This window comes from Pinus tabuliformis, chromosome 4_2 (assembly GCF_031772625.1).
Source record: "Pinus tabuliformis cultivar Carrire ecotype Pingquan chromosome 4_2, CPIR1, whole genome shotgun sequence".
Taxonomy (NCBI): domain Eukaryota; kingdom Viridiplantae; phylum Streptophyta; class Pinopsida; order Pinales; family Pinaceae; genus Pinus; species Pinus tabuliformis.
The window spans coordinates 804376992-804403232 of NC_142304.1; positions in this window are offsets into that span (position 1 = coordinate 804376992).

Here is a 26241-nt window from a genome sequence, read left to right on the forward strand (position 1 = left end):
TGGTGTGTCAGAAAGGATGAACAGAACAATCATGGAGCGTGCAAGGTGCATGAGATTGCATGCAGGATTGCCTTTACAGTTTTGGGCAGATGCTGTAGATACTGCTGTTTATCTAATAAATAGAGGGCCTTCAAGTTCCTTGGATGGTGGTGTTCCGGAGGAAGCATGGACAGGTAAAAAGGTAAACTACTCTTTTTTAAAGCCTTTTGGTTGTGAGGCCTTTGTCCATATTGATAAAGAAAATAGAACAAATCTTGAGGCAAAGTCAAAGAAATGTACCTTTATTGGATATGGTGTTAATGATTTTGGTTATCGCTTATATGATTATGAAAATCACAAAATCATTAGGAGCAGAGATGTAATATTCAATGAAAAGGTCTTGTATAAGAATCAATTGCAGGAAAAGAAGAAAGAAAACGAAAACAAGGAATACGCAGTTCTTGATGACATCACTGAAAAGGTAAAGGTGCCTGAAAATAATAATAATCAACAACAACAACCACCACAACAGCAACAGGCACCCCAAACACCTGAAAGTGGTGTTAGAAGATCTACCAGGATAAGTAGACCCCCTGAACGATACTCTCCTTCATTATATTATTTATTGTTGACCGATTCTGGTGAACCCGAATGTTATGAAGAAGCAATGCAGGTTGAAAGCAGGAAGAAGTGGGAGGTAGCCATGGAAGAAGAGATCAACTCCTTAATGCATAACTAGACTTGGGATTTAGTCAGGTTGCCTGTAGGAAAAACTACATTGAAGAATAAATGGGTTTACAGGCTGAAGGAAGAAGATGGAGGAAAACAGAGGTACAAAGCTAGACTTGTGGTGAAGGGGTTTGCACAGAAGAAAGGTATTGATTTTGATGAAATATTTTCTCCTGTTGTTAAAATGACTTCAATCAGAACTATTTTAAGTCTTGTAGCAGCTAAAGATTTGCATCTTGAGCAGTTAGATGTAAAGACAACCTTTCTCCATGGGGATTTGGAGGAAGAGATATATATGCAACAACCACAAGGATATGAGGTGAAAGGGAAGGAGAAACTAGTGTGCAGGTTGAAGAAGAGCTTGTATGTCTTAAAATAGGCTCCAAGGCAGTGGTATCTAAAATTTGACAAGTTTATGTCTGAACAAGGTTATACTAGATGTCACTCTGATCATTGTGTTTATCTGAAAAAGCAAAATGATGGCAGCTATATTATATTTTTATTGTATGTGGATGACATGCTTGTTGCAGGATCTAACATGCAGGAAATAAATGTACTCAAAAGAAAATTGGCAAATTCATTTGAAATGAAGGATTTGGGAGCTGCAAAACAAATCCTTGGTATGAGAATAACTAGAGACAGGAAAAATCACAAATTAACATTGTCTCAGAATGAGTACATACAAAAGGTGTTGAAAATATTTAATATGCAAAATGCAAAACCAGTTAGTACACCTTTTGCTAGCCATTTCAAACTTAGCAAGGAAATGTGCCCAAAGACCCAAGAAGACATGGATTATATGTCTAAAGTTCCATATGCATCAGTAGTTAGAAGCTTAATGTATGCAATGGTGTGCACAAGGCCTGATATTGCACATGCAGTGGGAGTTGTAAGCAGGTACATGAACAATCCAGGAAAGGAACATTGGATGGCAGTGAAATGGATTCTCAGATATTTGAAAGGTACCACAAATCAAGCATTATGCTTTGGTGGTTCAAACATTTCTCTACAGGGATATGTTGATGCAGATATGGCAGGTGACAGAGATAACAGGAGGAGCACTACAGGATATGTATTTATTGTTGGAGGAACAGCTGTCAGTTGGGTTTCAAAAATCTAAAGTGTTGTTGCACTTTCAACAACAGAAGCAGAGTATGTTGCTGCTATAGAGGCTAGTAAAGAAATGATTTGGTTACAAAGGTTTATGGGTGAATTGGGTAAGGATCTTGATATGGGCACGTTATACAGTGATAGCCAAAGTGCCATTCATCTTGCAAAGAACTCAGCATTTCATTCTAGGACTAAACACATACAGCTCAAGTACCATTTCATACGATCAGTGTTGGAAGATGGAGAGCTGAAGCTAAAAAAGATACACACTAGCCAGAATCCTGCATATATGCTAACAAAAGTTGTAACTAGGGAGAAACTGAGAAAATGCTCAGTTTCAATTGGTCTTCAAAGATGACGATGAAGATGAGAAACAACCAAGTCCAAAGAGGAGTCATTATCCAACAAATGAAGCAGCGGTGGAGTTTCTATAGTCATTCTCCAAGTGGGAGATTGTTGTGTGTGGAACATGATTGTTCAGAGGTCTTTTTTTCAGCCGGATGTATACCCCAGGAAGTTTGTACACCCCTCCACGCGGGGGGGGGGGGTGCGGGGGGGACTTGTCCCCCCCGCGGGGGTCCGGGGGGGGCCGATCCCCCCTGGCTGGGGGGTCCGAGGGCCAGCGGTCAAGGAAAATTTTAAGGATGGAAAATTTTCTTGAAGTTTAAAAACATTGGCGAATCTCACTAATCCCTAATATGCAAACTATAAAATGTGTATTGATATATTTGCGAAATTATTCAAATCTATAGTGATTTTATATATAGTCTCTATATAATGTTGGCGATTTTTAAAGTAAAATAATTTTATATTCTAAAATTTGGGCGAATCATATTTTATAAAAATTGGTAATTGGCGAATCTTTTTTTGGAAAAATCAACGAAAATTAGCCCACTGGGCGAACATTAGCCCCTAAAATTTTCCATGCCAGCGGTCCCCCGGCGGGGGCTCGGGGGTAGTGCCCCCGAAGCTAAAAACAAATGTAAAATTGCCTTGTAAAAGTATAGTAATTTCTAGTCAATCTAGGCCGTTCATTAGGCAGATGATCTGACGATAGAAATTATGTTTAGTTTAGGGTTTTTTGCCCTAGAAGGCAACCCCCTCTCTTTGTATGAGGGCATTGTATTTGAGGCTGAGATATAAATGTGTATTCTGTGAGCAAGAAATAGAGAGGTGAGATTGTGAGAGAAAACATAGGATATTACAACGGATTTGTTGTAGGTTGTGTCTCTTCATTTTGTTGGATAATAGAAAGGAAGGACTAGCTGTTTGGGGTGGACGTAGCCCAAACTGGGTGAACCACGTATATCTGTGTCTCTCTTGTTTTGTGCATTTTCTGTGTTTATATTTCTGCAATATTTTATGTGTTCCATTGCTTCGTAATATATAATTTTCTAATAGGATTCTCTTCTTGTATTTGATGTATTTTATGTTTCCCCTCACGTCAAGAATGTGATCTCTAACACCTTCCCTGATTCTAACATTCTTGATGTCCATGTCACCTTACCTGAGTCAGCTAAGAAGAACAGATCATTACGTACGAATCACCCATGTGCTTTGTGCAATAATTATGACCATTTTTCTCATCACTGTGCTTGTATCGAAGATTTTCATGATACATCTCAAGTGCTTTGCAAATTAGAGGCTGCTTGTAGTGAGTCCACCTATCCTCTACCTATGGATTTTGGTCCCACCCCTACAACGAAACACGAGGTCTAAAACACCCATTGTGACCCCCTTAATGTCGAGATGACAAATAATACTGCTACCATTCCCTACCTGTCATCATCCATGATGATGATGATGATGGTTAACGTCCACTGAGACCAAATTGGTCTATCGGACCTACAATTTTCTTAGTTTTTAATTATCTGGCTCCTCGTCTTTCTTGGCGAGATTGGTGCTATAGCTTTCTTTTTTTTCTCTACCTTCTTCCAACTTCCTTTATCTTGCATCTCTTTCATCTCCACTGGTTCTTGGGAAATTGGTGTCTTAACTTCGTAATCTATTGTGTTCGCCTTTTTGAAGATAGTCGGAGAAGAAATTTTGTCTAGGAGATTTGCTTTGTTGTTAAATGAAGATTTATTTTGTGCGGTATTCAAATCCTCATAGCTGTTGATCTGTTGGGCGGGTGTTGTGGGGAAAAGTATCCGATGCGGATGACACTAACCCTACTCTAAAGGTGACAGTCTTTAGCAACAACAGAAGATAAAGTTTTCATGTTCCACTTTATAGAAATACAGAGAGAATGGAAAGAAGGTCAACCAACCTGGTGTCTTTCGCTTAGTCGATCCTAGTCCTTCTCTCTTTGTATCCCGTTCCCAGCTCTTTGCTCTCCTAGCCGATCCAACTACACACAGAACCTGCACGAAACAAGAGAGCAAACTACAAGATACATGTACTCATAACTGAAGCATGGATTAGGGTGCATCAAATATACATGTAAACACAAAACATCTATGTAAAACAAGTATATAGGAGAACATGCAAACTTTATTGATAGAAAGTAACAGGGTTCCAGAGGAAGTTACAACCAATGATGATGGCTCCAATCCAGCAGCACCTCCTCGGCAGCAAGAACTCTCCTCTTCACCTCTAGTAAAACAATCACCCAATAATCCTGGCAGTATACCAACAGTACCTCCTTGCTTATACAAAATTCCAGCCTCCTTAGACCTCATAGAAGAGCTCTATATATAGGAGAGAAGAAGAGAGGATGAGTCAGCTTGAGACTGACATGAAGCTGCCTTGTGTCCTCTCCCTCTTCAGTTAATCTTCAGTTCTTGAGTCCACTTGGAGATCCTTGGTTACACATGGTGATCAAGTACCTCTTACTCATCACAGGGCGAATCTTATGAACCAAGTGTCAGTTTGGAAGCTTCCTGGGCAGTTGACACCTTGCAGGATGACTGTGCCACTTGGCCAATCTCGCCCAGCGCAGGTAGCCTTCATTACTTTTGACTTCCAGCGCAGGTACAAAGAGGGACAGTTGCATTCCAGCACAGAAGCTCAGTGGAGCAGCTGACATGATCCAAAATAAGCCTGTTTTGAAGTGTTTTCAGGTGGAGAACTGATTGGAAGTGCTGTTGTTTGATGACCTTGTTCTTTTAGGGGTAAGAACAACATGTTTAGGGACTGAGGATCCCTGTAATTATTGACATTTCATGCTCCATGCTGCGAGGCACAAAAATGTCTATAACAGCGGGGCTTTCTCCTTGCTTGTCTTGAGAGTTGTTTCTTTCTTGTCCGATCTCTTGTGATTCAGAGTTTTCTCTAGAGTATTCTTCTTTGATGACAGTGTAGTGTTCTTTTTGTGCTCCTTCCCACCATGTAGATCCGTGGTGGTGTTTTATAGCAGAATTTTTCTGAGAATCTTTTGGGAAATTTTTGGCTAGATGGCTTGTCTCAAAGCAGGATCGACATCTGAAGAGGAAACTTTCATAATCGAGTTTCTGGTTCCACACATAGTCTTTACTTGTTAGGTTTATTTCAACTGGGAATCCAGCGCTAAAGTCCATTTCCACACAAATGCGTGCATAGGTGGTTTTGGCATATTCCTCTGTTTCTGGGCACCTACAGTAAAATTTCCCAATTGCATTTCCAATGGCTTTTAGTGAGGAGAGATTCCAGAGATGCAAGGGTAGGCTTGGCAATCTCACCCAAACTGGTGTTGAGGTTATGACTGTTGTAGAGGGATCGAATGATGGGTTCCATGGCTTCATGAATAGGCCTGATTTTTCCCAAAACCAAGGGCCGAAATCTAGAATACATTGTCTGCTTTCAGGATTTTCAAAATATACTATAAAGAAACCCCTAGCACAGGGGTAGATATTAATTTCATCAGAAATGACAGGCTTCCATACCTCTGAGATCCAATTGTGAAGAGTTGTCAGCCGCGGCCAAAAACCATTGAACCGACAGATTAGGGCACTTTCGGAAAACTTCAAAGCCTCATCGAGTGAGGCTTGGACCACCTCGACAGTTGGAGCTGGGGCTTCACTGACAATATGGACAGGAGCTTGCCCTCTAGAAGCGGATGAGCCAACAACAGCAGACATTGATGCATTATAAATCCCTTGATTACTCCTATTGTGATTTTGTTGAACCTTCTTCGATGAACACCCCAATCTCAACGTCGATAGATATTACATCTACTTGTCTTATGTCTTCCATACTTGATGATGTGTATGTGAAACTTGTGTCTCATGAAGATTCCTTAGGTAGTTTTTCTCCATTATGTGGTCCCTCTTCCTCCAGTCCACCCACCTTCCATTCTAATGAAGACATCATGGAATCTATGACCACTCCTGATTATCCTTGCGATGATATGCACCATCATGCATACTTCCTTCCACAACAAACCCATGACCAATATGTTGTGGAGTCAAAAGACTTCATCCATGGTGAAGTCGATTGCTTCCATAACCCTTTACCTCGAACCCAAGAATTCAAACCACATCCTCCTTATGGCCATTAAATTTCTCCACAATGTTTGGGTAAGGGCACATCCATTTTTGTGAGTCTCAGAGAAGAAATTATCCCCAACCCTCCTAGTGCATCTGGTAGTGTCGACTCTAGTGCCATTATTCTTCCCCATTTAGAAGAACCTTTAGAGTCTCATATCACTTCAGATCACTCTAGGGATGATACACTTAATCATTCCTTCATCTTACATCAACAACCTAGTCCCTTAGACATTATTATTGTTCAACCACCATGTTTTCTAGGTGAGCATTAGTTCATTATATCTGAAGTCACTCTTTGGTATAGTTACGCCATGTATGCAAACCGAGAAATTCATTCCATTTGATTCATATATATAGTACCAAACGAGAATGGTAATCCACCATTTCCTTTCTCTAACTATATCTATCCATTCTTCCCATAAGAAGCCATCCATAACATAAACAATTAGAAAAACACATCATTAAAATATGTTTGGAGTCCACTACTCTAAATACATCTAGTATGCCTATAGCATACTCCATCTATCCATACAAAATTAGGGGCACATATGCCCCTATATCTCCTCATGATCCTCTGTTGGATATTGTGCCGCTTGGGCCGAATGCTTGAACCCATTATTTGAGCACTTGGAACACAATGCCACTTCACAAAATCATGTAGCTAGGGGCATCATTCCCACCTTTTCATACCAGATCGGTCCCCTCCATCACCTATGCTTGGGGGCATTATCTCATGCTTGGGAGAATGATGGCACCCCTCGCTAGTTTCTCAATTAATTTACATAGGTCTTATCCTAAACCCTAATGATCTAGGTATGGTCAATTATCCTTTCATTCCTTGGATAGTTTGTCCTATCGGCCTCTCCGGCGAGCCATACACACATCGTATAGTGTATATCATTGATACCACATCTTCAAACATTCTAATCTATGTGATGCCACACATACCACCTAGTCCCCATGTTTGACTTGGTGGGTGGGGATGCTTCTATAACTTCTCTAATATTCATTCTTGTATTCCTTTCTTCCATTGATAATTCACCAAGAACCATCCTTCCAAGAAGCATCAAGGCTAGTTTTAGAAAAATAATGCCACTTACCTGAAAGTCGCAGATCCTGATGCCAATAGTTGGTTTGTCCACTATGATCTCCATAATATTCAGGGGCTTCTCCTCCTCTACAAATTCTCCACAATTCACTATGCAAATGAATTAGATTTGGGGGAAAAATCCCTTTTATAGGAAAAAACCTAGTTTTTCCATCACCCATTGCAACCAAAGCATAGCTCCATTTGATGAACCATCGACACCATCGAAAAGCTCTCACTAATTTATATAATGGGTCTCTTTTTTTTTGGTAATTTGACACTTCACCAGGAAGCCATTTTTTCCATGAGGTCTCACTTTTCTGCCTATTAAAATCAAATTTCTTCATTTGATCCACCCATAATTTGGTACCACTTTACCTTTGCACTAGTTGAATCATGTGTCAATTTTCTTCATGAGTAACCATCATTTACCCAATCTTTTTTGGTCCCCTTCGGGCCTCCCCCACATGGTAGCATCATTGAGTTACCCTTGTTCAAAGCATCTGAGATGAGTCACCCTTGTATTTATAGAGTCTATTCTGAGTCCCTTTGAGTCTATTTAGAGTATTCCATACATCATTGTGTCACATACACCCCATTATATTCATATTTGGCCTCTATCTCTACCGCTCCACCTTTGTTGAACCCTTGTTTGAGTCATTGACCATTCCCTCTAGAATCGAGTCAGTTGCTGCAAGGTCCACCATACTTATTATGTTATGACAAGGGAAGTCATTAGTCAACCACTCATATTATTTCCTTCTATCATCATCCTTGGTTTCAATTCATCAATCTCTCTACTATAATACCTCGTGCCTTTATTAAGGATTCCTCATTTCCTTAACTCTAACGGGCCCTCTTTTGTCGACCTCATCACATTTATTCCAAATGAGTGGTCTAGAGGGTGATATACCTTGTTTCCATCTTCCATCGTTGTTCAATGCCTCAGATCAAGCAAAGGGAATCATCATTCCGTTTGACTTCGTTGTTTCTCACGTGCTCAATGCCAACTCCTTATCGCATGATTGAGATTGATACACTTGACGGTTCGGTGATCTAGATGATTGTCCCAGTGATTCCTCTATGTGTGTGAGATGTTCCAAACCTCATGAAAGGGTGGCCCTTCAGGTATCCTCCCACATTACCGGATGACCATAGATGTTTATCCATCGTCAGATGCAGTTCCGCATATGTGATGGGTTCAATTTCTACCACTTGCAGTTCCCATAGTATGCATGTCTCCTTTAAATGATCCATTCAGATCTTTAGATCCCTTTCCTATTTAGTAGGTCTTCTTTGGTTGCGATTCCCACCTCACCATGTCAGCTTGAGGGGAATTATGTCTCATGTACTTAGATGTTATTGTATTTAGTCTTGGCCTATGTTTTTCCAAGCGCATTATGTATATGGGATCCATTGTATTATTTTATGGCCCATTGATGCCAATGTATCATATATCATGTACTTTGTAGCTCAGTCCCACATTGTTGGGATCATAATTATTCTTTGTACGCAATTATCTCGACAGGTATAGGTATGCCTCCCCTGCCTCATTTGAGATCATGTACTCCCACATAAAAGGAGACTTCTATCAGTTTAGTAGGTCTCGCCCCCTCCATTATTTGTCCATCCTTACATTGCTTCAGTTCTCTCTCTCTCTCTCTCTGAATCCCCTTTGGTGTCTCATGGAAGTGTAACCTACAACATATTTCGGTCATACGATTTGCTCCTAACACTCATACATTGGGGGTAAATATGTTATCACCAAAAAATGATCACCTAGCCATTTCTAACTAGGTAGATCAAAATACACCATGTAGGATTAATTTTACCATAGTAAAATCACTTTCATTGTGGAAAATAATTTAGTAAACCACTTTTATTAAATTATTTTCTAATTTAAATTAAAAAACCCATGAGAATAATTAGATAAATCATTATTTATTTAATTTTCTCTAGGAATAATTATTAAATCATTGTTTAAATAATTATTCCTTGTCACATTTGACTAAATCCCCCTAGAATAATTAAATAAATCACTATTTATTTATTATTCCTTATTTCCATTATTGGAATAATTGTTAAATCACTATTTAATAATTATTTCAATTTCACACCATTCTTAATCCTCGCGAAATAATTAATAAATCATTTTATTTGTTAATTATTTCTAAATAAAGATATTTAACCATTTTAAATATATTTTCCCTCTCCAATAAATATAATAAAGTATTCCAAGCGGTTAGATCTTTTTTTTTTTTTTGGTCAAGTAAGAGTGGAACCTTCAATTAAACGAAAAAAGGATTACATATGGTACACATCTTTACAAGTGTAAAGACCAACAAAAGGCAGACCCGTTGTTGGCTAACAAACAACAGGGTCAACAAAACCCAAAATCAAACATCGCTTCTCGGAGTTACAAAGATGCAAAAGCATATGCCCACAGGATTTCCGACTTGCGATATGCGATTTTATTTTCCACCATTAATCTCATCCGCCAGATCAACAACTATCGCAAGATCGCATCGCACCATCATGTGATTTCATCGCTCTCACATGTGAAATGTGAAAACAACCGAACTTAAAATAAATTGAAACTGCGTCGCTAATATTCTCGGGTCCGCTCACCCAAGCCTCTTCACTCAATCCCATCATCGAACTTACCTTCAATCCGACGGTTAATACTTCCTCTGATCATCTAAGCTGTTTGGTGATCCAACACCATATATCAAAACCCATTTGATCCTATGGTCTACAATGACATTGCCTCGGACCACTTACACAACATTTAACATCCTTATGGAGCCAAAAATGATTAAACCACTTTAATCTATAAAAGTTCAGGTTTTTCCATGAGTTTAATGTTCGATCCCTTTCCAGTTCGATATCTGTTGGATGACAAGGGCCATTAAATCCTACGGTAGGCGGCCTTTCATGTATCAAACGGGTTAACCAGCTTTCGACCCCTGTAGTTGACTATGACGTAAGCATTGACTCTGGGATCGACGGTTAGGATTTACTGTAGCATTTCAACCAAGCTCAAGGAATTTCACTCTCTCCTACTCCCACAAGTCTATTGATCACCATCGATCCATCATGTCGATCCTAAGGTCCAGATTGATTCTCGCCATTCAATATCCGCCAATACTTATATTGAAACTCTGCCGTTCATTTCTAAGCTCCACCTGATGTGACTTAATCCTGGCCACCCAACACAAATAAATATCGTCTGTTGATCTTCTAGATTCAACGGTTACTGTGCATCAAAACTTCCCCTCTTTTCTCTTCTCATCGTTTGAGATTTTTTGGTTAGGAGTTATTGTGGCTCAAGGGCTTCCACTCTCTCCTCCTTCTACTAGTCTTCCTCCTGCTCATTTTTCATGGTTTGGAAGTGCTCCATGTCTTTGGTAGCCTGACATTGACAATCATTAGGCAGTTTACTAGAGCATATGGAATCCCAATCATGCCAAATATAGCTTTCCTTACATAGCACTCCTTCATTCGCTAGATGATCAGCTAACATGTTGGCTTTTCTTCACACATGAATGAAGTTGATGGTTCTCAGGGTTCGCAAGTGGGAATGAATATGCCAAAAGACCTGTGATAGCCTCCAGTGTTTCGAAACTTTTCCAGATGCCGTTCCATTACACATTTTCTTGGCCGTATTAATGACCAATTAAGAGTCAGCTTCAATAATGGCATTGTGTGAATTTGACTCCACCAGGATTTCCAGGAATTGCTCTAATACCATGAGCTCCGCCATGTTATTAGTGGCAGTCCCCAAATGATTGTGAAAGATACCCTTTATGTGCCCCTGCTCATCTCTTATGACACCTCCAAATCTAGCCATCCCTGGGTTTCCCTTAGAAGCCCCGTCTATATTGATTTTCAAAAAACCATGAGGAGGAGGCTGCTAGATATCTTTACCAGCAGCCCTTGTTAGTGCCTTGGGGCACCAGATAATGGAGACCCAACTGCAGTAATATGCTAGCATCTTAGGGCGATGTAGGGTCATCAAGAACTTTCCACCTTAGGGCTCCTATTGTATCTTTGAGTTGTCGTAAAATTTGGACAATGATGTTCTGGGTCGAGCCTGTTTTGTTCTTGAAAATCCTGCCATTACGTTCTTTCTAGACATCCAAGATAATAAATACTGGAACCAGATTCCAAGCCTTGTTAATGATTTTATTACTTGAGAAGTCTTTCCTCCAATACTTCAAAGTGTTGGTGATGCTGAGTCTGTCCCTGTCAGTTTTCCTGAAGACTGAGGCCACAAAATACCACAAGGTTGAGGTGAAGGGATAGAGGTTTAGTAAATGTTCCATCGTCTCCTCCTGTAAGCCACATAGATGGAATTTGGATGGGCCAACAAAACCCCTTTTCAGAAGATTCTCCCATGTGAGAATTCTCTTGTGGTGAACCAACCACATAAACAACTTGATTTTCATCCATTGCGAGTTCTGCCAAAGGTCATTCCACACCTGATCAGGGTTTGGATAATCAAAACCTAAGGCCATGCATTTAGCTTCTTTAAGGTTAAAGGTGACTTCAGAGTTTCGACCCCATCTCAGTTGGTCAGATGAGGATGACACCAAAATCTTCCTCTACTCCAGGTCAAGAGCTAGGGAATTTGCCTGGGCTTTCAAAGGACTCTCTTCACTATAACCAAGATCCTTCCGCATTCTCCATTTACCATTGTCCCTTACCTGATCCCAGAAGTCACTTACCATAAGTAAACCTTTATTGTTAGTGTCATTTTTGAGAGTGGTTAGTTCTTCTCTAAACAAATTTGGTTCTTGCTTCCAATTATCCTCCCAAAATTGGGCAAGGTTCCCATCCCGAATCTCCCAGAAACTATGCTGTTGGACAACAACTCTATTCTCCCAAGCAAGGTTCCAAATACGAGAGCTCTTTATGATCCTAGACATTTGGATATGATCTCTCTCCTGCCAATTATTTGCATATTTCTGTTTCCAAAGCTTGGTCCAAGGTCTAGCCAATTCCTTGAGCAACCTCCACCAAAGTTTGGCTCCCGAAACTCTACTGAGGGTTTTAGGGTTGTGAAGCCCCAAACCACCATGGGCCTTATGTTTGCAGAGCTTGTCCCAGGCTACCAAATCCCACTTCTTTTTCTCTTCCCCTTTTCCCCAAAGAAAATATCGTTGAATGCTCTTGATTTGTTGCATAACTCCTTTAGGAGTAGGAAGAGCTGAAAACATGAAAATGGGAATAGCCTGCAAGACAACCTTTGTAAGCACAAGATGCCCCACCAAATTCAAAGACCTACAGGTCCATTTCCAGACTTTGTCCTGAATTTTATTAGTTATCGACTCCCACACTCCCTTGCTTAGAGGTTTCTCCGTAAGAGGCATTCCAAGGTACGTGGAAGGTAATTGATCCCTTTGAAACCCAATAATTCTAGTGAGGTTCCTCTAAATAACAATGTCAATGTTAAAAAAGAAAACCTTTGATTTGTCTAGGCTTACCTCTGTACCAACAGCCAAAGCAGAGTTGTTCAGGATTTGTTTGAAAGCTCTGGATTCCTTGACCGTGGGAATGCCTTACAACATTATGTCATCCACAAATTTTTGATGAGTAGAAGCATCCCCATCCGAGGTAAGTTTCAGACCCTGGATTCTTCCTTCAACATTTTCTCTTTTGATCGCTTTGCCAAGCCCTTCCATCATGAGAACAAAGAGGAAGGGGGAGAGAAGATCCCCTTCTTAGAGACCCCTAGAAGGCATAAGGTTCTAGAGGGATAACCATTAAGCAGAATGGAGAAGCTAGCCGTGGATACAAGGACCCATCTTATCTAGTTGTGGTTGAAGCCATAAGCTCTTAGCACTTCCATGATGTAAGACCAGCTTAGCTTATCATAAGCTTTTGCTAGGTCAAGTTGCATGATCATACCAAATTGCTTATTACTCTTAAGAGAGTGTACCACATCGTGGGCTTGTATGATGTTGTTGAGAATTTGTCTTCCTTCCACAAATCCAGTTTGCTCCTCTGAGACGAGAGAAGGAAGAAGGGGCTTGAGTCTGTTAGCGATCACTTTGGAAATAATTTTGTACACCACATTACATAAGGCTATGGGTCTGAATCTGTCCGGTGTCATAGCCTTTTCCTAATTTGGAATCAAAGATATGAAAGAGGTATTAAGAGCCTTCAAGAAAGTTTTGGATCTTCTAGAGTCCTCCACAACATCAAGGATATCTTGTTTGATTGTTTTCCAACAAGCTTTAAAGAAGTCCACATTGAAACCATCTGGGCCAGGAGCTTTCCCATTTTGCATCTCATTGATAACTTCATTGATCTCCTCTTCATATACTGGCATGTTAATATTGTGGTTATCTTCCCTAGTCACAAGCTTCGGAATGAACTTTGTGAAATTGTTAATGAACTGAGATCTGTCGACAAGAGGCCCCTCTGCTATGCTAAGAAAGTGTTGAATTAGGACAGATTCCATTTCTTTGTGTGAGACAAGCTCTTTCCCTTGTGAATATTTAAGTTTTGAAATTCTGTTATGTGATCTGTGATCCAAGGTTGATCTATGAAAAAACTTCGTGTTTCTTTCTCCTTCTCTAATCCACTGCACCCTTGATTTCTGTCTCCAGAAAATCTCCTCTTGCATGCACCGATATTCCCATTCGTTTTGAAGAGAGTCAGCTTGAATTTTACGTTCCTTGGTATAACCTTTTGTGATGATGATCTAATTAATCCCCTAGACTTCTTTTTTGGATTTCAAAATATTACTAAACTCTTTTTCGTTCCAATATTTAAGCCTAGATTTGATGTGTTTAAGTCTCTGCTATAGCATGAACATTTTAGTGCCTTGAACGGTCATATCTTCCATCCACCATTTCTCAATATTGATGGTGAATTCAGGGTGAGAGAGCTAGACATTTTCAAACCTAAAAGGTATGTTCCTCGGTGTACCCATAAAAGTAGCTTCAAGCTGGATCGGCGAGTGTTTCGAGCCTCTGAAGGGAAGGATTGAAGTTGACACATCAAGGCCTATGAGAAGGAGGTCCTCTGAGATTATGAATCTATCTAGTTTAGAGGCGACTTAAGAAGCCCCTCCCCTTTTATTATTCCAAGTAAAAGTGCCATTTACTATTTCAGTGTCCTCTAGCCCCATGTTATTCATGAAGTTCTAGAAGGCAATGGCATCTCTACCTAGTTTCCTAGTACCACCTTTTTTCTTTGTGAGAGATCTAATCATATTGAAATCCCCTGCCAGAATCTAGGGCATATCAGGATATCTCTTTCTCAGCTCCTCAAGGGAGGTGAGAAGCTTGAGTTTGTCTTCTAGTTTTTGAGGACCATAGACATTAGTGATCATGTAGATCTCATTATCACCCAAAGGTTGGATCAACAACGATAGATAGTTCCTAGAAGCTTCAACATCGAGGATTCCAAGTTTTTGAGGATCCCATAGCGTAAGAATCCCACCCACCGAGTTGTCTGCTTTCACCTCTAGATACTCATACTTGATAAACCATTTGCTGTGTATCTCTCTGATCTTGTCCATTGAACATTTTGTTTCCTTAATAAAAACCATATCTAGTTTTTCTTCTTTTATTCTACTGCTAGGATCGTTGTTTCCTTTTACTTCCTAGACCCCTAATGTTCCAGGTTGTAAGCTTCATTAATAAAGGTTTGTAAAGGAGTAACTAGTAAGATCCCTCATCTTACCTGAGTTGATCATAAGTTTCCCACATTCAGTCAGCGACTCATTCTATTTTTTTCTTCCTCTTTTCCTACCTCGATTCTTGGAAGAATACATCGGTGTGTCCTCCATCGTTTTCACCCCTCTATTCTCCTGGCTATCATGGTTTCTTTTGACTCCAGAACCCTTCATTTGTGATCTCCAGAGGAAGAGCTGTTGAACCCTATCAAACTCCTCTTTTGGCAGAGAGTCTACCCCTTTAGTGATTCCCTGCTCCAGAAACTTTTCTAGATCTAAATTCTCCCTCTAGAATCTCCTACAGTTCTTGGTCTTCCGTTCCAGTCTCACTTGGGGTCATCTCATAGTCCCTACTGAGCTCCATAATGCTCGGCCTATCATCCTTTTGTTTTCTATTCTCTGGTATATCCTCCATATTGGCATCCCTTTCCTTCTCAGAAGGGAATATTCTTCGATTACTAGTTTGTCCCATTGTTTCCAACTTATTCTTCTAATATCTTGAAACTATTGTGGCTTGGTTGTCCTTCTGCATTAATTTTCTTTTGGTACCGCTTACCTCCTTTCCCTTTACCCCCCACCTTAGTAAAACCTCGGGATCTTTGCCTGTGGTGTCTTTTGTCTTTCTCTCCATCTTGTTCAATGGGCAGTCCTTGTATAGGTGCCCATGTTGATGGCACTTACGACACCTAAATGGGACGTGTTCATAGTCCACCACTTTCTCCCATTCCTCGTCATACACCTCTAAAATGATTGCAATAGGAAGTGCCCCAGATAAGTCCATTTCCACACATATCCAGGCGAAGGAAATGTATTTTCCTCTTAGAGCAGCATATGAGATCTTTATAAAATGCCCTAGATTGTTTCCATTAGGCTTTAGAGACTTTGGCAACCAATAATCTAAATGAATGGAGTAGAGTCTTATCCATACCAGTATCGATGTGAAAGTTTCTCGTTCCGGGATAAAGTTCATCACCCATGGTCCCATGTAAAGGACTGCAGAAGCATGAAAATAGGGTCCTCCCTCGAACACTTTGTCTTTTTCCTCTAATATTGTGAACACCAGCATGAAGAAGCCCTTGGACCCAAGGTGAAGGCCGATTTCCCCCTTTGGTTTCCAGTGGTTCCTTATCCATGCTTGCAGAGCCTTCTCCATCGGCCAAATCTCCATAAATTTGCAGATAACCGCATATTCCGCCATGTGATCTCTGTGCACCTGTAGCGCTGGGTCACTTAAACAACCTGAGGAATAGTGGTCGACTTGGGTTTACAAACCCTTGTTTTACTCATAGGAGCAACTTTATGATTGCTAACCTCTGTCATCTTCTCCTTACTAGTTTCCTCATGAATCTCTTCCTATCCATGAGGTCCGATATTTTCCAGTTTTCTCTATTCGTAGCCTCTGTTACCACCTCCGTTGGTTTCTTGAAGCTATGCGAACAAGTTCCCTTGCTTTTGTCCACAACCACTTGACTGTAGGAGGGAGATGAACTCCCTCCTTCGCTCCTCGCCATGGTGACCAGCGACAAAACCCTAACGCAAAACCCTAGTTCCGCCTCCGAGGTTCAGCAAGCCCCTCGCACACATCAATCAATTTAAAAAGCAATCCCATGTATCTCGTGACTGATCATTCCAAGTAGTTAGATCTTGATTTGGTCAATATTATTTTATTAATCTCCATTTTCGAGATCAACTCAATAATTTGTTATAAATCGGAGGGTTCTCCATTCATCCTTCACCATGATCATTATCATCGTCACCATTCTTATCTATTTCCTTTTGAGCTCCCATTTGAGTTCTTCACATTGTTTGGGTTTTTCACATATTGAGAGAGAAGATCGATTACTGAAGCATCAAGGACATCAAAGGACCCATCCCACGGAGGGGGATTTATAGACCCTTTTTGTAGATCTCCTTCACCAGGTGTTTTCAATAAATAATTTATTCAATTAAAGTCTTTCCATTTGGGTTATTGCATTGGATATCTTTACTGTTGCTTTCTATTCTAGATCGTATATGTTTTTGTTGCAAGTATTTTCATTTTTTTTGCAGATCTGAATCGTAAGCAACCATCAAATTTTTGTTAGGGTCATTTGTCACCTAGTGAATTAAGTGAATTGTTTTTGGTACACCTTCCAAGAAATTTCACACTAACAAAAGAGGCCTTAACACTTGCTGAATATGATTTAGATGCTTCTCCCAAGTTCTATTGAATATAAGGATTTCACCCAAATATACAACCGCAAAGGAATATGTGAATGACCAAAAAAATTGTCCATCATCTTCATGAACATTGTTGAGGAATTATTCAAGGTGAAAGGCACGACCAACCACTAAAAGAGACCATTATTAGACTTGAACATTGTCTTGCACACCATTAGGGAAATTTTGACTTCTAAAATGTGTCTTCTAAGGAAAATAATAAAATAATAAAATAAGAGTTATACATTTTTAAAGAAATGAAAGAAAACTATTTTTGTTTTAATCATATTTTCTATTTGTCTCCTTACAGGTTTAATCAAATTTCAATTATAAGCACTCATTGGATGAAAAATTAGATTTTGAATCCAACAAGTACCCACTTTACATGCTTTTGAGTAGACTCACATCGAGGGAAAATGAAAAAGACATGAAAAAATGTGTTTCTCTCAAGAAACATTTTTTTTTCGTGTATTTTTAGAAACACTTTTTTTTCTTTCATGTATTTCAATTTTCCTTGATGTGGTCTACTCAAAAGTATGTAGAGTGGTACTTTTTTGATGTAAAATATAATTCCACATCCAACAAGTGCTCACACTTAATATTTGAGTAAAACCTAAAATGAGATAAGTTAAAACTATGATTAAAAAATCATTTTTTTCTTTTCTCTCCATAAATGTTTACCCCCGAGGATGACATCATCATCTTAAATCATATTGGTTTTCTAAAGTTAATTTTGTTAGTAATTTTTTCCTTTTTAGGCCCATTTTCAACGTTAAAATTCCCTTAATGCATGTTGTGCTCAATTAGAACCTAGTGATACATTGACTTCATATCAATGTTATTGATAAATTTGGTGGCCTAGTTGAACAATAGGATCATCAATTTGGGAGATTGGATACTATTTTTTGACTTTGATTTTATTCAAGGACCTATACTCAATATGAAGTTTTTGAATGATCACAATTGAATTCCGACAATGTGAGAAGCTTTGTTGAATGTGACATTTTTGTATTAGTTATTGAATATGGAATTTGATCTCTTTTTTCTTCAAAATAGAGCATGTGTATACCATATTGTGAAGTAGAGGAACACCAAATGTTAAATAAATTTCATGATTAGCTCATAATGCAAGGTTAACCCTATTGGTGAGGTAAATGTATCTTTATTTTCTTCCACCATTTTGTGCACACACTTCTGCTATATAGAGAGACCCCTTGTGGATGTCTTGGTGGTATCAATGATCCTTTGTTCATATTTGGATTGAATCCATGAAGAGGAAAAATCTCTTAGTGTGAGAGACTACCTCTCTACTCTTCTTAGCTATAATTAAAGATACTATGGTAATTGGTGATACATTTGGTACTATGTCGAGTTGAATTCCCAAACTTATAATGACACATGGGGACTAGACTTGTAAACAACATGATTCTTCCACATATATGGTTTTCCTAAAATAAATTACAAAATTCAAAAGGGGTAACATAAAAAATACCTCATTTTTAAAGGATTGGATTTGTACTATACAATATCTTTCGCTAGACCTTTGTTGTAGTGATGATGACAATGGGATTCATGTCAATGAGTAATTTTCCTTTATCCAACTCAAAATCAAAGTTCAAACTAGAATCATATTTTTATGCTTTCAGCTTGGCCAACAATAATTGTTTGGAATGACATGCGTCAATGTTGTTCCAAGGGATTTCGTGGATCTGACACCACTTTTTAGTGTCCTTCTTCATTTTCCCATTAATTTTCTTTACATGTGGCTTGGACTAGTTGTTCCAAGGTTGGATATATTTGCTCTATACTTCTTTATTCTTGTTAGGGACATATTTATCATTCATTTTTTGCTTCTAATTTTTAAATTCAAACTCTCTCTTACTCTTTTGCCAAAATTTTTGCTCGACCTTGGTGTTCTAGTAAATGACTCCAAATGAAGAGATGCCCCAAAATTGTAATTTTCTTAGGATGTACTTGAGTTTGCCATTGTAGTGTTTTAGAACCAGGCGTAGGCTGGAGTAATAAATACATATCTTTGAGAGCAAGGTATGGAAGGTATTGGTATGCTTCGACACTGCCTAGTTCTCTTGGTGCAAATTTTTCCATCTCGTGCATTGGTCATCGTTGTTTCTAATAGGGTCAAATTTCTCCTTGAGGGAAACACAAGCCATCCAATTTGTTAATATTTTTAGACATTTAAGAGTTGGTCAAGATCAACTAGTTTTAAATAGCTTTTAGGAAAAGTATGCTTCTTTAATGTGTTTTCTTACTATGCATTATTATGCATTTGTATTTATGCAATCCAATGGTCATAATATGTTCTATACATAAAGTGATTTGATATTTAATATTATCTTATATAATAATAACTATATTGATTTACGGCTTAACCCCCATTTGATCCATTATCTCTAATTAAAGAGCATGGGCAATCATTTGTAGATGATTTATTGTGATAAAATCACATTCTATCTTTTTCCCTTTTGTATTAACATATTACCTCAAGAGACACATTGGCTAGGGCTATGGACTGTTCCACTTTTTGATACTTTTAATAATGTAATACAATGGTGTATAGATATTTAATTTTTTCATGTGAGTGGTTATTTAAGGTGTTTGACTTGTTAGGAAATACCCTATTTATTGAACATGGTGTCAAAGCATGTATAAAGAGTTGCTCTAGTTGATGATTAGCATCCTAACCCTATGTCATTGCATGTATCAAATGATTTTTAGATTCTACTAGTTCTTTGCTTCTTTGGGTTGAGAAGGTTATCCCTTTATATTTGGAGCACTACTCTTAGTTGGAGTCACTTTTCATTCCATCTAAAAAGGTTTCATTTTTCCTAAGATATGACTATTTTGTTAGATCCATAGGTCTAAAGTTTTATTATAATTTTTGTTTTTAGATATATACTATGTTAATATTTCATTTGTTCTATTTACATTCCTAGTTTGTTACTCTTTCAAGTCTACACATTCTCTTTATTATGCACCTAATGTCATCTCGACAAACCATAAATACACTGGAAAGTGTTTTCTTTTCTAAGTATGCTCTTTCCTCCACACTTCATATGATTTCAAAAAATAAAACTTATATTAAAAAAATGCATTTTAAAGTATGCTCTTTGCTCCACGCTTGGTATGATTTCAACAAATAAAAAATAAACAAAAAATTGCATTTTCCAAGTATGCTAACCAAGATCTAATCCAAATATTGTAAAGTTTTGGATTTGTTTTTTGAAATTTACTTGTTTTATTATGTGACTCTGTTGAAGTCTTTGTAGAAAACACATGGCATTTATGAAGCACAAGTGCATTTTGTGACAAAGAGTTAAAAAATAAAATATAAAAAGAAGAAAGAAAGAAAAACCCCTCTTCCATTACATTTAATACATATTATGCATTAGCTCACTTGGTTAAAAGTTATTTTACTAAACATGTGAATATGGCACAAGGCCTTGCTAAATATAAAAATTGAGAAAGTGAAATAAGTACTAGGATGAGTATAGAAATGAAGAAAGAAAATGGAAAATCATAAGAATATAAACAAATTATAATACTAGTCACATTGATACACAGGACTTCACCGGGAAGAAATACCATACCGTGTGCATTCATATTAAGGAATATATATTGAGGAAACATTGACATAATATATTGAACATATAATATGGGGTAAAAAGTTTTATATTGACAATTATAAAAAATAGAGCTCAAAGTTAATGAAAAATACAAACGGGTATAAAAAATGTTGATGAAAAACAGATACATACAATATCTAGTGAAAACAGGGATATTTTAAATTGGAAAGGTGTATTGAGTTCGTATTGGGAGGGGGTTAAATAATGTGATATCTAGAGGTATTTTCCAATATGTAGTCAAATTAAGGGTATTGTTTACTATGCCATGAACACACGTGATATGTCAAAGGTTCATTAAATGAAGCCTCTGTACATTGATGAGTAATATTCCTTATAAAATATTAAATAAAAATATATAGAATTGATCACATTAAATTCAAAATATTGTTTGCTAAGTGATAATTTTTTTTCCTTATTTTTCATTTTTTAGTAAGCGAAGGTCAATAATTCCTTGTGAAAGTTTCCCTATGGTACTTTTAAAAGATTCCATATTAAACGGTTTTAATTTTCTTTTCTATATTTGAAAAATAAAGTCACTCTTAATGATTATGTCCCTTTGGTAAATGTTACAACAAAATCTAGCATCTAGTGCAAAGCCTCACAAGGTGATGATGGTGACACTCTTGTTTATTGCACATTTTCTATGTCACCTAGTAAGGCATTGTCACTTAACCAACTCTCTTCTTGCTTTTGGCTAGCTCTCCTTTGGTTAAAAAAAGGGTTCTCCCTAAGATATAATTACTAGGGATGACTAAAAGTCATAAGAGGGTTAGTTAAGTGATAATGCCCCTCTTTGAGGTGTAGTGGGTTTCACACTTGAGCTTTCAAAAGTTATCTCAAGAAGTGTAATATTTTTTCTATAAAAATAACCTCTTTGACCAATTAAAAAATGGAACGAATGAATTTTATAAACTTAATTTAGTTTATTATTATTTTTTTTTAATTTCTAAGTAAATTATATTTTGAAACCATTGGAAAACCTTGTAAAAATTTATTAGTGTGAAATTGAACTAATGCAATGTTAAATAACTCTTAATAGCAAATGAAAAATATACTCATTGTTTTGGCAAGAAACAATAAAAGGACTCGAGTTCAAGTATTTCTTTTCATAAAATTATTTTTTCGAAAAATTCAATCATCTTTAAGTTATCACATAATTTTATTGTATAGAGAATTTCACTTAAATTATGTAAGTGACTCACTTTAAAGTAATATTTAATGCTCTCTCTTTCTCTCTCTTAAGTTATTTTTTTATTGTAATTTGAACTTATAAATAATTTCATCATAAAATGTTTCTCACTTATTTTATGAAAGGGGTTCATTAATTATTTCTAAGAGTGAGATTATAGGAAGATAATAAAGCGAAATTTTGATATATGGAGTTTGTTTTTAGTGCCATCTTTTTATTTTTTAATTCAAACTATCTATTTTTTCAAGAGCTTTCCATTTACATAGTGAATTTCTACTTTTCAAGCCATCTTACCATCATATTTTAATATGGTTAGTTGAAATGATTTATTTATTACCAATTCGAATTTATGCTCATGGGAATCCTCTATGGAGGATGTACTATGAAGTAAATAGTTTTACCAGATTACCTTGAAAAAAGAAACTTCCCCCACTATAGCCTCAAAGAAATCCAATTGCGAGAAGTGAAGAAATACATGAATTAAACAAAATGTCGATCTCTAGTGATTTATGATTTCACCTTCAAGGAGTTGACAAACTAGATGCTTATTGGAAAGCGTTGGAAGCTATATTATGTAAGCACAACATTTGGGATTCAATCACATTAGCTTGAAAAACAATATTTTTTTAAACCCTATAAATTTCTCTTGCATTGAATGTTGGCATTATGATTCTGGTATGGCTCTATGTTACAGATGTTGTACTTGATGGCAACACCCGTGGCAATGCTCTGATCAGGCTCTCAAAATGTTGAAAATTAAGAAGTACGCAGGAGAACAGTTCAGAAGATGCGTACACGCAGGTACACCATGAAGGGACCGCGGCCAGACACGCAGGTCACCCGTTCAGGAGGTGCGTACCCCCAGTTTCACTTACTTCAAGGCAGAGAAGCGCGTTCACGTGGGGTTTCCTATGTTTGGACCGTGGTATTTAGCTCGCCGCTCTTGATTCTATGGTTTTGGCCCATGGTATTGTTTTATATTATTATTATTATTGAGCCCCATGTTTTTGGGCCCCTTGTTTTGGTTATCTATGGTATTGATCCATGATTTTAGGAGGAGCTTGCCTATATAAAGCAAAGGAGATCACTTGGCTAAGTATCTTTTTTTGAAAATTGAATATCTTGAGATCTGAAATATTGGGTTATTGTTTTAAAAGCTTGATCTATATAAAAGTAAAGTTGAAAGCGAATCTGTGAAGGGTGATCTCTCGAGCGCATGATCAGATCTGGGCATCTGACTAACTGTGGCACACTGGTGGACTGCCAATTCGGCCCTAATCAGAAGTACGCAGGTGATTAACGGTACAGGTGTGTGGGTACGCAGAGCAGAAACAGGAGAGCTGCGTGGGTAGGCAGAGCAGAAGAATGGGTACTGCGTGGGTACGCAGAGCAGAAGAAGGAGAACTGCGTGGATACGCAGCGCGACAAATGTTCAGGTGCGTACGCACAGTAAAAATACGTGGCGTGATAGTATCATTGAGTGCGTGGTTTCAGTAATAGTACGCGGCGCGATAGTGTCTCTGGGTGCGTACCTACAGTAATAGTACACAGCGCGATTGAAGAAGCAGTGCGTGGGTATGTGGTGCAGCAGAAGGCTCTCTGCGGGTATACGCAGGGAAGCAGAAGGTGAAGTGCGTAGCGACGCAGGCTAGAGAAAGAAAAACTGCGTATTTGTCTTAAGATCTTCTGTTGACTGTATTTTTCTGTTGATAAGGTGTTCTGGGTTAGTTCTGTTATTGTTGATCTGGTTACTGCAGTTGACTGTGTAATTTACATGTACTTGATGATCATTTGATGCTTATGGATCCAGTTTGAAAATCTATGAAAAGTGGTCCTTGTAAGAAAAGAAGTAGGGGGTTGTAGCTCCCTTCCAGGAAAGACTTGAAAACGAGAGAGAGTTGTAGCTCTCTGCAGGTTGCAGCCTGTGTACTGGTAAAGGACTGCACCAGTACAAAATCATTGTAAAAGGAGTTTCTAATTTGAAAGAAGATAGAAACATATTGCAGCAGGTGGTTTTCACCCACATTGGGTTTCCACCTTATATTTGGTGTTCTTTGGTGTGACTATCTGTTTTTCTTGTTCATGCTCATTATTTTATGGTACTGATATGAAAAAATAATTCAAAGTATAAATAAGGAATATTTGTTAAAAGAACTTGATAATACTGATTCACCCCCCCTCTCAGTATTATTTCCAACAATTGGTATTAGAGCAGGTCCTTCAGAGAAGCTTGAACGCTTGAAGGAAGATCATTCATCATGAGAAACTACGAGAGGGAAGCATCAATCAGGCCACCAATTTTTGATGGGACAAACTTCAATTACTGGAAGGTAAGAGTTACTACCTATCTTCAATCTCTTGGTACAGAAGTTTGGGATATCATAGATACAGGCTACACTTTTCCTTCAGCTACTCCTACAGATACGACCGAAAAGAAGAAATATGAAACAAATGCTAAAGCAGTCAATACTTTGCTGGGATGCTTATCTCAAACAGAATTCGTAAAGGTTATGCAATATAAATCCGCAAAAGAAATATGGGACAAGATTGTCTTGAGCTACGAAGGAGATGAACAGGTAAAGCGTGCTAAACTTCAAACTCTCAGGATTCAGTATGAGAATCTCAAGATGTATAATGATGAAAGTGTGGCTAACTATTTTCTTCGGGTAGATGAGATTTTTAATTGCATGAAAAACTTGGGTGAAGAAATAAAAGAGGCTATTGTGGTTGAAAAAGTTCTAAGATCATTGTCCCCCAAGTTTGAATCTAAAGTGTCTGCAATAGAAGAAAATGAAAATCTACGAATTCTTACTATGTCTCAGCTACACGGAATTCTAACTGCTTATGAAATGAGAAAGGGAGGTCCATCAGACAGAAGAGAAGTTGCTTTCAAGGTTTCAGGCAAAGGAGATTATTATGAAGCAAGTCACGTGCCAGAAGAAGAAGAAGAGGAATCAAATTTTGTCAGAAATCTTCAAAGGGGTTCTGGAAGGTTCAGAGGTAAGTTACCTTTTAAATTCTTTGCTTGTGGAAGAGTAGGTCATTATGCTGCAAAATGTCCTTATAAGGATAAAGGAAAGGAACCTGCTAGATGGAACAAGAAACAGAGTGCAAATAAGAAAAGCTACTACACTCATGAAGATAGTGATGGTCTATCAAATAGTGATGAAGATGAACGAGGTAATGACTATAAACTGTTAATGGCATTTGAAGATGATGATTATATGGATGCTATAGATGTGGATAGCCTTTATGAAGAAATTACTAGACTCAAGAGATGTATAGAAGAAAAGAATATGATCATTGATACTCTACAATTTCAAATTGATGAAAAGGAAAAACATCTTGAAAAATTAGAAGGTGAAATTGTGGGTCTTAGAAAAGAGATTGAGAAAACAAAAGCTATTAATCTTAAGTTTGTCAAAGGATCTGAAACTTTGGATGAGATTATCAATGTACAACATTCTCCACTAAACAAGACAAGTCTGGGCTATAATGGAGAAACTTCTCAAGCATCCACCTCAAAAATTTATCTTGATGCAGCAAGAAGGAATGAGCAAAAGCACAATGGAGACCATCAGGTAAAGCAGGGACGAAATGCAAACAGAGACTATCAGGGGCAATCCGTCTTAAGGGTGAACAAAAGCTACAACCAGCCACAGGTAAAATCCTCTCAATTTGGTTCAAGAATGAATGAAAATAGAAATTACAATCATTTGGCCGGTAGATTTGATAACCGCAGAAGTTTCTTCAATGGACAATGCTTTTCTTGCCATAACTTTGGTCACAAAGCAGCTCAATGTGTTGCATATAAAACGATCATGACTAGACAAGCTCAAAAACAAAGAAGTATGACCGGGATTACAAAAAGGACCTATAACAACTTTTCGGTTCTTGAAAATGAAGTTGAATGTTCTATTTGCAATAAATTTGGTCATGAAGATTCTGAATGCAGGAGCAGGTTTCAGCAGACAAAGGAACAAGCCTCAAGCACCAAAACATGGAGAATAAAGGAACCACAAACAGAAAGATGTGGGATAGCATTTTATGCAGAGGGACAGGAAAATCTATGGTACATTGACAGTGGATGTTCGAAGCATATGACAGGTGATAAAGAAAAACTTGAATCATATTCTGCTCTAGAAAAAGGA